Source organism: Ciconia boyciana, chromosome 10 (genome assembly GCF_034638445.1).
Source record: "Ciconia boyciana chromosome 10, ASM3463844v1, whole genome shotgun sequence".
NCBI lineage: Eukaryota > Metazoa > Chordata > Aves > Ciconiiformes > Ciconiidae > Ciconia > Ciconia boyciana.
This window is the reverse complement of record NC_132943.1, coordinates 3,870,140-3,886,537: the sequence shown is the minus strand read 5'-3', so window position 1 is coordinate 3,886,537 and position 16,398 is coordinate 3,870,140. Positions and strand designations below refer to the sequence as shown.

The following is a 16,398-nucleotide window of genomic DNA, read 5'->3' as shown; positions in this document are numbered from 1 at the left end:
TTCTGCCTCCCAGCTGTAAACCAATACCTATTCGCTTGGGGGGAGGGAATTTATTTTTACACAATTTTGTTACAATACAATTTTTTCATGCTACTAACAGTATCTTCTGGGAAAGAATAAAAAAGCCTCAAGATGAAATACTGTGCTCTTCATTCTTCGCTCACTCACTTAGGTCAGTGAATTACAATAGTCCAAATATTAAGTATCACAGTATACACTGAACAACATAGAAAGGGACAGATTATGGGATTCATGAATTCACTTGGTTTTGTCGGTTTAGCGAGACGTTTACATTCTTTCTTATATTTAATATCCTGTGTATTTTTTAATGGGAGAATAAAGGGCTCACATAAAATATGTCAAGCTGAAAAGACTTCTCTGCGTGGGCACTTATAATTGTATTGTTGTACATGTGGTTTTGTATCAAGACACTGGGGACAACAGACATGCGCCAAATTCATCCCCTCTGCAGCTTTTAGCAACAGTATTTTCTCTTGGGGTACGATGGGCTCCTTTACCTTACAATAACTCAAAAAAGTTGCAGAGCAAAAGCTGGCAATTGACCTAACCAAAGTGATAAGTGATTTTAACACTGGTGTATCGAGCTGGGGAGGTGTTCTGAGCACCTTAGCCTTTGTTTTCTAATGGCCCTAAAAGGAAAGCCTTTCCTTCAGGAAGTTCAGAAGTGTTTTCCTGTGCATTATATGGATCCAAAATTCTAAGGGGTGATTTTCAGTAGTGATTTTTAGATCTTTACTCCTTCTGCTCATCTCACTGCAATTGTTAAAGTCTTTCATCCCATCATGTTCCTACCATCGCTTCATTGTACAAAGAATTTCCCTGTTTACAGAAATGGACGTGTATCACTACCACCATCACCGATAATGTTATAATATGATCACCTTATCACAATATAACAGTTAATACAATGTGAACTATAATGACTGTAATTATAATTTTAGTTAATGTTATTTAATGTAATATAATAATGCTCTAACAAATATAATAACAAAAATAATACTTAAGGTCCTGAGAAGGAGCAAACATGCTGCTTTGGCTAATGTAAAATGTATACTTACCTATTGATTTAACAATAAAATCTAAATACTATCAAAGAGTACCAATTTACCTTACATGAACTAACCAGGCAGGAAAATTTTAAATTGGTTTATCCTGCTTTCTCTGTGAGCTAAGCTAAAGTAAATAAATTCACGTTTGCCACAGAACACGTATGTGGGCATTCACTGCAGAGCCATCGATGCCCAGTTAACTCGTGTCTAAGCTCTAAATCAGGAAGGCATTTCTATGGGGCTTAATAGACCCTTCTAATTAGCACTGGAGCATCTTCGTTTCACTATAAACAGAAGAGTGGCTAATTAAGACATGATCAAATACATGACCGGTTCTGGGATTCTGCGAGACACCAGCCCTCTGACTGAATATAGCTTGGAGTTACACGCTACCAACTGAATTTACCCCTTGCTCTGATCCAGAAAAGAGACCCTCCTAAGGAACAGCCTGAAACCGGGGCATCCACTTAGGATGCCGAAGACCCACGTTCAGATTCAAACCTGAACTACAGCAGGTCTCCTGCAGTTTTTAGATTAGGAAGAGCCTCTCCCCTCCAGACTCTCTTTGCACCACATGCTCCATCTGGTACCCGGAAACTTTTCCAAATGAAAATTCTTTGAAACTGGTATTAATTAATAATTTGGCTCCTGATAAAATAAAAGCCTTTACACAAACGGTACCCCATAAGCTCTACAAAATACTCCCCAGGAAGACAATGGGAGTTGCACGAGCATTGTATATGTAAGGGAAGAACTTGGATCTGATATGTGCTAGCACTTGGACTTCCATGCCTATCACGTACAGATTTTTCTTTTTTCCTCTACATTAAATGGTGACGTTTTCTTCCTAATATCATATTTCTCCAAGTGGAACTTGGAGGTTCCTGCATGTGCCAATCCAGAGGGCACCACAGAAGAGCAAAAGAATAGTAAATCATACGGAGCTGCAACTAAAAGGGACAAGAGAATCTAGATATATTAGTTGACTAATACCTGTGAATCTTATAGAATCTGTGTAAAACATTTCACGCTAGGATCTCTTCATCCTTTCTGTGATACTCTGCTACCTCTAGAATATTACTGCGCTACTTCTCCCAGCACTCACTAACTTAAATTTCCCATTACAGAAACACAGACTGCACAATCAACACATTCTTAATTTTTTGCTGATGATGTTGTAAGCACCTGCTGTACCTTTCAGAGAAAAGCACTGAAAGCTGTTTTCTTATGCAACAATTTTTCTTATGCAATTTTCTTTTGCTACAAATTTCTGCTGTGTCCAATATCACAAATAATTTCTATCACAAATTTCTTTACTGATATGCTGTTCCTAATACTTTTACACTGCTAGGAATTCAACAATATTTAAACTTTTTGACTGCTGCATTTTCATATGTGTTAAAAAAAAAGTTAACACATATGCAAATGCAGCACATATGCAAAAAAAGTTAACTGAATGAAAAACGTCAAAACTTCAAGATACAATCCCGTGAGCTTTTGATTCAAAGCATCACCCACTCTGCTACAAAGATTTTCACAATAGATTTGGTGGGTTTGAGCCTTCAGCTCCCTTGAAGTACGTGAAAGAAAACATCTTGTAAGGTGTACGTCAATTTGACACAAGCCAACTGCTACCAGGAACAGATAAAGCTGCCTCGAGCTTGGAGGTGTACTCACAATCCAAGTCATCTGCTTGATGGCTCCATTACTGCTTATTTATAAAGTATTTGCTACATATTTATGAAGGAGTTACATGATTATAGGGATCTTGAAATAGGAAGCACTGCCAAATTATATAGATATAAAAGTGAAATGAGAATCCAAACTGAGGTCGGGATGTCTGTGTCTAAATATAACAAATACTGCAGAGAGGATTGGACAACACAAGTGGTGTTTTCACAGTCAAAGGCATTGCCTGTCCTGTTTCTACCAGATAAATCACTCTTGTATTTCCCCCCGTCAAAACTAATCTATTGTGGTTTGCATAAAACTGAGCTCAGTGCTATGTCTTGCAGTTACTGTATCTCCAATGTCAAACTTCTATTAATCAGCTTATTAGACATGGCTTAGATTGTACTTCAACTTCACATTTATTCACAATTTTCTTTGACTTTATCTGGAAGACTTGGTCCAATCCATATTATGTCTTACCTTTTGGCTGTTAACATTGATAGCATCTCTTTTTATTGGACTCTTGATGCCCACTGATGTTTTATGCATAATGATGCTCAAGTTTAATTGAGCTGTAAGCTTCAGTTTAATTATGAGCCTTCATGATACCTTCAGCACTTTTTCTTCTCTGATTACTGTAACTGGTTCTCTCTAACCCCTTTAAAATCCTTAATCTATTAAACCACTAGTAGACAAGTCATTTTTAGGAGAAAGTCTAATTAGACTATTGCAATTATCTTAATGCATCCTCAGTATTTAGGGAAAAAAAAAACCAACCTGAGTGAAATGCACTTTGTGGAATATTCCAAACATTCACATTTAATGATCTGATTCACACTGCATGTGTCTTGTGCTTGAAATGAATTTATGTGGAGAAAGAGAAGTGAGACTCAAAGAAGTCATCTCTTTGGGTAAATTTCTGTTCATTAAATTTCCCACAGATTTTATAGCTGTGAATTTCAGACTTACTGTGTAATTCTGCTTCTTTCAGTGTATGAAATTCTGCTTCTTTCCATTTCAGAGTCAAAGAAAGAAGTAAAACATGAAAAAAATCATGGCAGATACATACAGATACATAAAGAATAAAATTCTTTTACACAATTCATTTACAGGTGTCTCTAAGGTAATTTCAAAAAAACTCCACCATGAAGTATTCAATAGATCAGTTTCACCAAAAGTCTGATGGTTTTTCATGGAGTTGGAAGGATGAAAATTAAAATGATCCATATTCCGATAAAAATAATGAAGGAAACTAAGTCTGGACTCATATTTACTGCTTTTGTAAAACCAGATGTATCTCAAAAAATGGCACGTTTGATCCAGTCCATTCTTTCAAGTATAAATTCTTTCTATACTTTTTACATTTATAATTTTACATATTATATGCATAGCCCCTTCCTACTCACTATGAATAATTGGTACACACATAAAATATTTTTCCTCACAGTTTTGAGCAGGATCCTGGGTGTCATTTAACTATCATACATTGTGAACTGCTAATGATAAGAAGTGTTACTCATATTGGGATCCATAAACGTTTTCTGGGATCAAGTTACTGCATTTACAATAAAAACCATCCAAAAAGAGACATGGAGCACTGGAGGTATGATTTTCCTGAGATGGCTCCAGGCCAACTGAAGGCAGCACCTTATTTACTGCAGAGTATATCACTCAGCAAAAATTTATACTTCTTAAGTATACAGGCAATATTTAATCAATTTTGAATTATCTATAAAAATTAACACTTTACAATAAATTTCTTACCAAAAAAAAGAAAATAAGTAGAAAGCACTATCACCTAAGTTCTTTTGGATCCAAATCTTATGGACTGTTACTGAAACTGAGATTCCTAGTTAGCTGACATACTTTAAAATGCTCCTTGAAAGTCTGAATATAAGTATCAAAATAAGCCAATTACGTATTATTCAAAAACCCAAAGAAGAGATATCTGACCTTGAAATTCTTTTGGTAATTTTTTTTTTTTTTTCATTTTTCTCCTTTTAAAAATATCTAAGGAATTTTTTTAATTTTATAGCTATGCATCTAGTAATTAAACTCTAAAATAAAAAAGATGTCACACTAAGAAAAAAAAACCACAACAACCTAACAAATGTGTGTGAGAGAGAGAGAGAGGAGGGAGCCATACATCGTCTGTTTTTGTTCAGTCAGACTTGAAAATCAAATAAAGTCTAAGCTCTCTATTTTTCTATGTCTTAATGTTGTTTGTGTTAATAATGCACTGTGATTTATATTGGCGCATGCATTGTGAATGTGGAAAATAAAAATAAATTCATTTTAAAAATTAGAAGGGCAAGGTTCAGCATTAATGCTGACTTTTCTCTCTTTAGTTCCAATTTCCTTACTTCTCATTGTATAAGCATAACCTTAATGTTACACAAGTTGCATGCATGAAATAGTACTTTATTTAGTATATTGCTTTCCTCTTCAGGATTCGTCACTTGTTCCCTAATTTATATACTTGTTTTCTGCAACAAGGATCTTGATGGGGTTTTTTTTCCATTTCTTCACTTGATGACCATGTAATTATCTGCCTGTTTGGTTAAATTCCTGAATTTGGGATCAAATAAATTTCTTGCATATAAATGAACGTATCAAGTACAAGGAACATATCAATTCCAAATCAGTGATTTGTCTTCTTGCATTATAGGGTACTTTCTCTAAAGGCATCACTTTACATTACGCACTTCACCAAGTGCAAGACTGAGCTTGCAGTTCTTGAGATTGCTAAAATTTTCTGCTATGCCTATCCAAATAGCATGATTTGCTGGAACAATCCTTATGGAGGACAATTGTGGTTGCCTAAGGAAATGCAGTATACAAAAGTTTACAGCTTATCAGCAAGTCATGATTATGGTTTTTTCTTTATTAGAGAAACGGGCTGATACATTTCCTTGTCTCTTTCTGCTCCTGTTTTCTTTTTTCATTGAAGTTTTCTGCAACTTCAATACTGTAATTCAAAGTACTGGCCAGTTGTGCCCGGAGTGAATTCATATTTTAATAAGAAACATATTTAAAATATTTTAAATCTATATGACCCTTCTTAACCAGCAATCTCATTTTATATCAGGGAAAGAGATATAATTTCTCATTTACAAAAGAAATGCTCCGCATTTTTCTTTATTCCTTCAAAGCAGTATATATGACTTTCTGTAATGTATTTATAGAGTTTGTATTGTACCATAATTTTTTAGGCAGGAGGCCTATTTTTGCTTCTTCCAGATCCATGACACAGAACACTAAATCCTACCGTGGGGCTACCCAGAGTGAGTTTCGGCAGCGCTCAAAATGAGCCCAGACCAAGAGGAGAGCGAACAACGGTGGGCTGACAATTCTCAAAAGCAGAAGCACTTTTCTGCCAAAAACATCCACAGCTGCCTTCTCATTTCCTGGGAAAGTCAAGGTGTTCCCCTGGACCTACTTTACAGATTTGTGATTATGCAAGTATTCTGGTCTTCCTTTGTAATATATGCAGATCAATTCAGTCTTGTTAGTATTACCCCATCGTCATTCCTGCAGTCTCATGCCAGCCTCATCTGCGAGGGTCGGCAGCTCTTAGCAGCTAAATATGCCAGCATTCACAGCTGCTCTCACTTTGCGCGTCTCTCTCTGCAGCGGGGTAGTCCTTGTTTAGTGCTGTCTGCTGCTCGCTGGATGCCTATGCCCGTGCATACCAAATGCCGGGCAAAGAGGGACATCAGCAGTTGTCTTTCCTTCTACATGCTCTTTGCTCTTTGGGACGCCAAAGAATTTGCCTTGCTCCCTGGCATCACTAGTCCTGACAAAACCTAATTAATAAGCCTCCCCCACTGCGCTGATAATGCTTTTGCACTCCCCATTAATGCCGTTCACTAAAATTTGCCCCTTCACCACTTTCGCATTGACTGTACTCCAAAATCCAGCCCTGGAGTAGCCAATGTAATTTCCATTCTGTAGCCATTCTGGTTTTTAGTACTTAAAGCACCAGCTCAGACAATGCATAAAGAAGAGCTACAATCTGAATATTGCAACTTCCAGCACACAAAAAAGCAATATTCAGGTACTGAAATGTTATCATAGCTCAGATTAACCACTTGCAGGCTGCCAAATGTTTCTCATGCCTTTTTGTCTGGCCCAGGTCTTACCTTGATGTATAGGTAGTTCACATCCATCATTATTCCACCTTTGGAAGAACCAGGCAGGAAAACATGCATCATCTTCTATCCCTCTCTATTTGCTACATCAATGTGACAAACCTGGGAAGGGTTTAAAAAGTCTTTCTGAAATTTTTTGAAGACATGTCTTCTTGGAGAGAGACTTACTAAGGTAAATCCGTCTTAGTTATCCCCAGTAAAGGTTAAACTGTGCCTTGACCAGAAGGAAAATATAAAGTTCAGCCACTATTAGAGAAAATGGCATAAGGAGCCCCAAAGTTTGGCAAATGCAAATACACACACTCAAATCCAGAGTAGAAACACAACATGGTTCTCTAATAATTAATCACAGGAACAATTCATATTGATCTCCTTCATTCAAGGTCTTTAAATTAATTCACAATATTTTTCTAAGAGGCTATGCTCTAGTTCAGCAGGAGATACATGCATGATGTAGAAATGGCTGAGATCTACAGCTTTTATACTACAGAAAATCAGCCTAGATATTTGCAAAAGTTTATTGTGCTATTACAGGTATGATATTCTGTGCATAAGAAAATATTTTAAGAAAATACCTAAGCTATAATGAGCAAAAGTAAAATGTTCCCATAAGATTAAAAAAACTGTATTTGCGGTTGACCATAGTTTTTCAAAGAAGTGTGTTAGAGGAGATCAGTTCACACCACCAGCATGAGTGATGGTTGATATATCTGGAATGTGTGCACTTTCCCAAATATACTTATATCTCCATTAATATTTTGCCAAAAATGTGGGGTTTGACTAGGAACATAAATGTGTATGAATGAAATAAACTACCAATAATTCATAATTTTGATGGAATATGAGTCACTGTATCTAAAACCTGGAGAAAAATAAGATCAATAACTGGTTCACTATGTGTTTAGCTGGCTTGCTAATGGAGCCAACATTTATTAGAAATTATTTTTCTTCTGGATAATGACCAAATCTGATGTGTTTACTCTTTACACTTTCAACGCATTAGGAAGTGGACCACAGTTCTCATTTAGCCAACACCAAAAACTGAAATTCAGTTACGAAAACCAGGGTTTTTCTTCTTGCTTGATTCAATGTTTTTGAAATAAACTCTTCTATGCTTCAGTAAAGAGTCCTAGTGACCTGTTGGAGCATTTATGTCAAATGGTCAATGCTAATGGCACCAAAGACCAATAAGGCAAATGATTTAAAACGTAAGAGCTGAAACACTAACCTGTTGCAGTTAACATTTATTGGTCAAACACAATAGCAGAGAGTCAACAGGAGAGACAGAACAGTTCACCTACGACTGCTCTGCATGGTGCTCCACATCTCTACATCTGTATCTATACAGAAGGTAGGAAACACAGACACTGGTCACACTGGCAAAGAACAGAAATGAATTCAACCTTCTAATATTTTGGCTGAACTTGACCGTTATATTTTCTTCTCAGCTGGGAGTATTTTGCACACTCAGAACTTTAGGGATGATTGCAACCACATTTCTCTACCTCCAACTACAGAGTACCCTCCTGCAATCTACTTTATACTTGCTGTGCCCCAAAGCAGCTCTTCCTGTGTGAATGTTTCTCGTGGCTTGTATGAAGCACAGGCTTTTAATTTAACAGATGCAAATGTTGTATCAGATCAAAGTAAAATTAAATAATATTCCTCTGTTTCAGTATCAAAACTGTGAAAACTGGTAATTTGGCAAAAAAAACCCAAATGTGTATATTTTAGGGTCAACAGGGATTAATACTGCGCCCTTTCTAACATGCTAATGGTATGGCCAAACACATTTTCTTTAAGACTAGATTTTCCTAAGCAATATAAACTTCATAATTTCCCAAGAAAACATTTACTTAAAAACTCATAGGGAAAATATATTTCATGGGGAAAAGGCTGCTGAATTTAAGTAGCATGGCAAAATACCATGTTTTGACTGGCATTCTAGAGTTATTAAGACACTGTATTTTTTCATAACTTTTAATAATGTGTTTCACTTCTGGTTTATACAATAAACCTCTCAATCACTTGATACTGAAATCACCCTCAAAATTTATTTCCTTCCATCAGGCATATGAACCAGTTTGTTATTTATAGGATAAATGTTATTATTGTAGGGCTTTCCATGGATGTTGACTGCCCGCTACTGACTGATTGACTGGCTTTGGAAAAATGAGATTACTATGACTTATTTTAACACAGTATATCATGAAATTCATAACCTTTATAAAGAAAATGTGAGAAAACAAATCTAAATGAGTGGGTTTCACTTACGAACTCATTTCAGCCCATTCAATCATGTTGGGTTTGGGTTTGTTGTTGGTTTCTTTTTTTTTTTTCACAAGGGGTCAGAAGTATTTAGAAAAGACTAAATGTGATACCTCTTTCTGCCCATATATATATATATGAATTACCTCTGACAAAGGTTCCCTGGAGATCTTCAGTGTCTATCCTCCAGCCCAGGATCTTGTGGCATGCCCAAGTCCTCTTGGTCCACTAGTCAATGAAAGACACTTCTGCTTCTCTTACTGCCTTCCTGTGCTCTCCTGGCAGTCAGGATCTCCTCAGTGTACACCTTCTGCCTCATCAGAAAAAGTTCCGTTTCGGAGACCCTTCACTGAAGGCTGTACCCACCCATTAAAGTGAGCTTCCCTTTGAAAAGCTCACATCATGTTACAGCTCCAAACCCTCATTTCAGCTGCATGAGCCAAATGGAAAAGGAAGGCAGAAGTTTTTTTCCAGGGAAAATCAAGATGTGTCTCTGACACACAGCAAGATATTGAGATACATGCCTGACCTCCTAGAAGAATCCAAAAACTATGTCATGATCCCACTTGGAGTAAATGCTCTGTCTTTGCATAACTACTCTTGTATTGGGGGGGCTATTTCAGACCCATACTTTTATTTTTAGGACATGTAAAGTTACATATGTCATACATCCATAATGACTGTAACTATGAATGTACTTACTTACAGTAAATTCATGCCAAAGAATGGATGCAATAAGGAAAACTGATCCCACAGAACCAGAGGAAAGAAGAAAGAAATTACAAGAAAATTAAACAATATTGCTATTAGAGGAAAAAAGAAAATAGAAAAAAGACGACAAGAGCCTTGAAGAATTATATTATTTCTTTTTTTCTGCTGGAAATAACTCTCTTGCTAGGGTCTAAGATTGCATTTACTTTTTTATAATAGTTCTGTATTGGTAGATCTCAATCATTTTGTAATACCCATGTGCAATCTACTCTTTTTTTTCCTCTTTTGTTCTCTGTTGAGAACTTCCAGTTCATAGAAAATTTCTTTCACGAGTAGCTAAATTTCAACAGTGCTAAATTTATTCCCATATAAACTGCTTCAGCATTCAACATAGTTCTTCCTGTATATCTCAAATCAGTTTTGAACTGGTGATGTTTCCAAACTTTGTGCTAAATATTACATAAAATAAGTTTTAAGTCTCATTTTTTATAACGTTTACTCTAATTTTCTTCCAGCATGTCTCTCCACCTTTTACCGCTCCCCCACATGTGTTTGCTATAGCTGGTCCTATAGCTATATCATAATTCTCCCAATTCTTCTTACCACTTTCCAAATGGTACCACCTCAAATTATTCACTGAAATGGTTCAAGCTGTAAATATTTGGTTTGGCCTTAGAGGTCCTACCATTTTCTATTTGACTTTCATATACATTAGACATGTATTGCGTAGAGGTACACCTTCCACCTCTTTCTGGTCATTTAGTATTTTGGCTATTGAAAAGATGGTCTTAAACAGGTCATTAGAGCTGAACCTGTATTGCTCCTCTAATGTCTCAGACTGAAGCACCTAAACTGAGGCACTTAAAGTATCACAGATGAAAAGGTTTAGGGAATGGATCCTGAAAAATGTAACTGTTAGACTACAAAGTCCAGACCACAGGTTATACATATTATAAATAAACTGAATAGATACAATCAAATGTACTAAATTTTACCAAATTAAGACCTGAGTTAATGTAATCAGAGTTTTTAAACAGGTTATTCAACTCGCAGAGGAAAAGGTTGAACTTTCTTAGTGCCAACCTCCAAAAGGTATGGAACTACATTGAACTTTGTATTATAAACATTTCAGACACCAGTTAAAAACTTATGTGTTACATGTACAACTCTTTTAAAGTCTGATTGCTGCAGTTTACATTTAGAAAATGTAAAAACACTCCTGATCTCCAAAGCTAAACTAATCACCTGTTTTAGCAGTTATGGGCTCCAGCTTCAGAGGCTGAACTTCTAAACAAGGCTCAATTTTTGACTACCATCCACACAAAGACAGAGGTGTTCCATGCCTGCAACACCAGCACACAGCATTTTCTAATCTACAATTTGGCCACCTAAGTTAACTTTTGGTGTCAGTCCCTTATACAACGGAAATTTCCACATGTACAACAACAGGTAGAGCAGATATCAGCTGGTACACTGAGAGCACTGCTTTCCATGCTGACCACATTTCGTTCCATCGATGGATACTGTTATGGGATGAATGTCATTAATAATTCTTAAGATCATTCGAGTTCATTGTCAGACTGCATGCCATCAGTTTACTCTTCAAATTCTGAAATGCTAAAAATATACATAAATCTATCATACACCAGGGCCTTTTTTTTTTTTTTATTCTGTTTTACAGATCACTATTATAGAAGCAGACTGCCGATTAATGAAGTTGTGACCCCAGCAGCAGACTTCCAGATAAAGAAGGATTCTGTATTTGGAAATCAAAAGCTTTAGTCTCTAACATTGTATACCCTGCTCAACACTTGCCAAATTCTTTTCTAAATCAATTTAAACCAGCATAAAGCAGATGGCTAATAATATTGAGTAGCAAGTCATTTCTGTCATTCATTTCACCTTATGGTAAAGGAATATCTGAAAACAGTAGAATTTTCACAAAATGCACTATAAAGCTATGAAGTCAACAAATTCACCACTTATTCGTTATTTTCCCTATTTCATTATCGTACTCTAGCTGCCCCATTTTAAACAGACTAATATCTAATATCTTTCCCTTTTCAGTAAGAAAATGATGAAGCCTCTTTCCACTGGGACCATTTCAGTAGCTGGTGTTTAGCACATATTGACTAAGATGATGAACTTTCTGGATTAGAAAACTGATAATTTTTTACAAAGTGAAAAAATTTAAAATTCTCTCCTTTGGATAACAACAATTTCTGCCACCAAGGTTAGTGACAGAAATCTTCAGATCATGTCTGATGCAAACAGGAAAGTCATCCTGAAAAAGAAAAAAAAAAGACACATTTGGGCAAGTTTGCCTTGTTAGTTCCAACGGCACAGAGAAGCACGATGCCTAATCTTTGGCTATGCATGAGCTTCATAAACTGCCTGAGGGACTGGCAGAAAGGGACAGAAAAAACAACAGCTACAACCATTTTCACATAAGAACACAGCTGGAGAGAGAGATAATAATGATGCCCTTCTTATGCATAGCGTTCCTGTGTTTGGAGCACTTAGGAAAGAGTTTACTGCTTCTCTGGAGACTACCCACAAAGTCAAGCTACAGATTAAACTTGGAAGGGGATGTCTACTCTTCCAAATGAACTATGGACCTCTTCCTTTTCCAGATGAACAAATGTGGATAAAGAAAAAGGAGAGTCACAGGACAAGAAATAGAGTATGCAAGAGGAAGTCAAGCTTTGTGTCCTAACAATGAGGGCATTCAACGCGGGGGGACGGATAAGGGATCTTTTCTGTACTATTCTGTTATCGATGGTTTTGGTCTAGTGACCGAGCAGTGGAGAACTGGCTAAATCGTACTCCAGGAGGCACATCCTTGGTGCTCTGACACAAGACACATCCAGCATTGCAAACCCTAACAAGTCAAAGCTTGTTTGTCTTGCAGGAAGTCAAAAGGCTTTATCAATAACACTGTGCTATTCCATTCTTTATCTCCAGAAAATTAAAAGTACATCCAGTCTGTCAGGTTCACCTGAGTTCTCTTTTACACACTATTCCACTTTAAAAGGCTAGCAGTTAGTTTTTTAAATTGAAATCGAGAAGAGAAAATTCCAGATAAAATTATGGAAATAGAGAAATGCAAAGATCAGTCTCTTATTCAAGTTATCACCTAGGCTGCTCCTGTGGGCCACAGCAAAGAGTGCTGAATCCACACTCTGAGTGCTCCATTTCAAGAAACTCTCTGAAATTTTGGAGCCAGGACGGCCACAAAAATCACATTCATCTTGGATTAATCCACTCCAGTCGTTCAGCATGGTCCTCTCCCAGCAGGTGCTTCTCCCCGCAGGTCTGCTCCCACCTCATTGCACCACTTTTTCATAGCCCAAGCTAGGAGAGTTGGGGGCTCCCACACCCCCAGCGCTAGCGTGGCATTAGATTTCTGCAAATACAAATTTACCCAAAAGTTCTTGCAGGTTAAATGACTTGTTAAACAGCACTTACAAGAAATACAGAGGTTCTCGTAAAATTACACTTTACAGATAGGATGGAAACTATCCCTCAGTCACTAATTACACACCTTGGATAACGGTTCTATTTCAAGTCTCCCATTGGATATTCTTGTGGTACCTCAGGCTACAATTTTATTTTTCGTTTTTTTCCAATGACTCTAACATTCTTCATTAATCATTTGGATGCATTTGGCATCAACACAATAGAAAGACTATGCTGACCAAAATATAAGCCATTTATGCCTATGAATAGAACTTCCTGGATTTCCTTAGCTCATTCTTTAATTGTCAGTTGTTTGTTTCTTCTCATGTAACTATTATTGGTTTTCAGAGAAAAGCTGGTCACTGCATTTTGCATTGAGTAAACACAAGTCTATCTGCTGTTTCAAAATGCTAGCGATTTCTTCCAAAAAAAAAAAAACCACCACCAAGTTTAACTTCATTTTTTTAATAAAAACCAGTTTCTTCTGATCTTCATATGATAATAAACTTTCCTAATATTTTCCATTGAAGATTAATACACTTCTCTAGAAAGTTATATCTAATTTATGTGACTTTAAGGGTCATGCTTTAATAACAATGATGAAACACGATTATTACTTCCTAATGCTGAAATTACAGTTTTTACATTGTAAATTTTTCCTGCTATGCGCCCTGTGGCACTAACATTTTTATCACTCCATGTGTTTCTAGTTTTAAAACCTTTACCCCTGCTGTTTGAAAAATATTTCTCATTTTCGTCCCCTATGGAGTACAGAAATCCCTAAAGGCAAACCATTAGTGATCTTTCTGCCTTTTCCCAAACACTTATTATGATCACCAGTGTTGCTTCCACTGCCTCATTGGCTTTTGGTAAAGTATGCAAATGAGATGTTCAAAATACACACTTTTTGCAACTGTGCAAGTTCATACTGATTTATAAAATGGGAAGGCTATTAAAGTGACTGAAAATGTCAGCAAGATTTATGCATGGGTGACAAATTGTATTGGAAATGCTCATTTTTAACATGCTGGCCTGGGTTCCTTCTCTTTTTTAAAAAGTATTGTACGTGATACATTTGCTTTAAGGCCATTTGCCCCTCCCATCTCCCCATTTGTTTTGAATATACTCTGACAGTGACTTTTTGACCACGAAAATAAACAAAACTATTCACATTGATTGTTTTTATCATTGAAAGCAGAAATTATTTTTCATCTTACTTGTGCTTTTCCATGAAGCTGTTTAAGAAATTACTTTCACCGTTGGTTTGTGATGAAACACTCATGGACCAAACAGCTACTTTCCTGGAAAAAATACGGAGACTATCTGAAACAGCACAATCCTTCAGGTACTGGTATAGCCAAGTCCCGTCTTTGGGTAAACACACAAGTAACACTCCATTTGGGAATGTAAGGCTGATATTTCAAGACAGAAACTGCGCTGACACATGTAGGTCTCAATCTATGAGAGCAATTCCATATCCAAGTATCATAAGGACCATTAAAAAAAATCAACATGTGCCACGTACAAGCATTATAGCTCTTAAATTTGCGAAACATGGATAAAGCAGACGTGGAATCACATGGAAACTAGTAAAGAAGCCCTATTTTATAGTTGTATGGTAAATAAATATCTTATGAATCAATGAAAACACTGTAATACGTTTCACAATAGCAAGGAAATGATGGAGAAATTTATGAGGGTTCATTTCAATTTCGGCACTGAAGGCAAAAGGAACCTTGTCATTGATGTTAAAGAGAAAAGGTTTAGGCCCATAATCACACATCATATTTTCAACATGTGTAAAGGCAGAAATGTTGTAAAGAAAGAAAATCAACGAACTATTGAATGTCTTGAAACACTCATACATAATCCCAGATGTATAATGAGAAAGACTGGTCTGATAGCAATATATTTATAATTTCTGTCAACATGTACAGTATTATATGAGGTTTTTTAAATAGTTTAAAGAATAGCATGTTCTACGATACTAATACTAAGGAAGAGAAATTGTGCTTTTGCTATTACTTTCTTCTATTCCTGTGCATTGGGTTTGGTGCAAATCCCACTCCTATGAAAGCTTAAACAAGTGTTTGGGTTTATGCAGCAATCCCAGTGTTCAAGGTTTTATGTCACCAGTCTGCAGGATCAGCCACCTAAGCCATATGCTCAAGGTATTTAAGCACCTACTGACCACAGATATTGGTATTTCAACAGTTTTTAGGGGCACATAAATGCAAATGAAGCTTTTAATGATCTGGTCCTTCATTATTTTTTTTTAAATCAGTACACATGAGTGTACTGACACGGCAAATTCAGTACATGAAATAGCAGATCATTTGGGTACCCACAGCAACTACAGATGCAATCCTCCTTCTCCCTGTGCTGGTTTGGGCTGGGGTAGAGTTAATTTTCTTCATAGTACCTAGTATGGGGCTGTGGTTTGGATTTGTGCTGGAAACGGCGTTGATAACACAGGGATGTTTTAGCTGTTGCTGAGCAGTGCTTACACACAGTCAAGGCCTTTGCTGCTCCTCACCCCACCCCACCAGCGAGTGGGCTGGGGGGCACAAGGACCTGGGAGGGGACACGGCTGGGACAGACGACCCCAACTGACCAAAGGGATATCCCACACCATATGGCGTCATGCTCAGTATATAAAGCTGGGGAAGAAGAAGGAAGGGGGGGACATTCGGAGTGATGGCGTTTGTCTTCTTCTCAAGTCACCGTTACGCGTGATGGAGCCCTGCTTTCCTGGAGATGGCTGAACACCTGCCTGCCCATGGGAAGTAGTGAATTAATTCCTTGCTTTGCTTTGGTTGTGCGCAGCTTTTGCTTTCCCTATTAAACTGTCTTTATCTCAGCCCACAAGTTTTCTCTCTTTTACCCTTCTGATTCTCTCCCCCATCCCACTGGGGGGAGTGAGCAAGCAGCTGGGTGGTGCTTAGTTGCCGGCTGGGGTTAAACTACGACATCCCCAAATTCAAAATGCTTTAAAAGTTATTATATAATCCTTTATATTGAAAAATTCAATACTGAGAACTTAATTCTACTTTTTATATTCAGATCAG

General features: G+C 37.0%; 1 protein-coding gene across 1 annotated transcript in view; it reads right to left on the bottom strand.

Annotated features, from left to right (window-relative positions):
- LOC140657453 (uncharacterized) overlaps positions 1-16,398 on the bottom strand; it is a 372,414-nt gene that overhangs the window by 5,182 nt on the left and 350,834 nt on the right. The window contains exons 16-17 of the transcript XR_012044349.1: positions 9,307-9,470; positions 6,884-6,994 (exon numbers count right to left, since the gene is read on the bottom strand). The gene's annotated coding sequence lies outside the window, so the exon portion shown is untranslated. The remainder of the gene's footprint in view (positions 1-6,883; positions 6,995-9,306; positions 9,471-16,398) is intronic.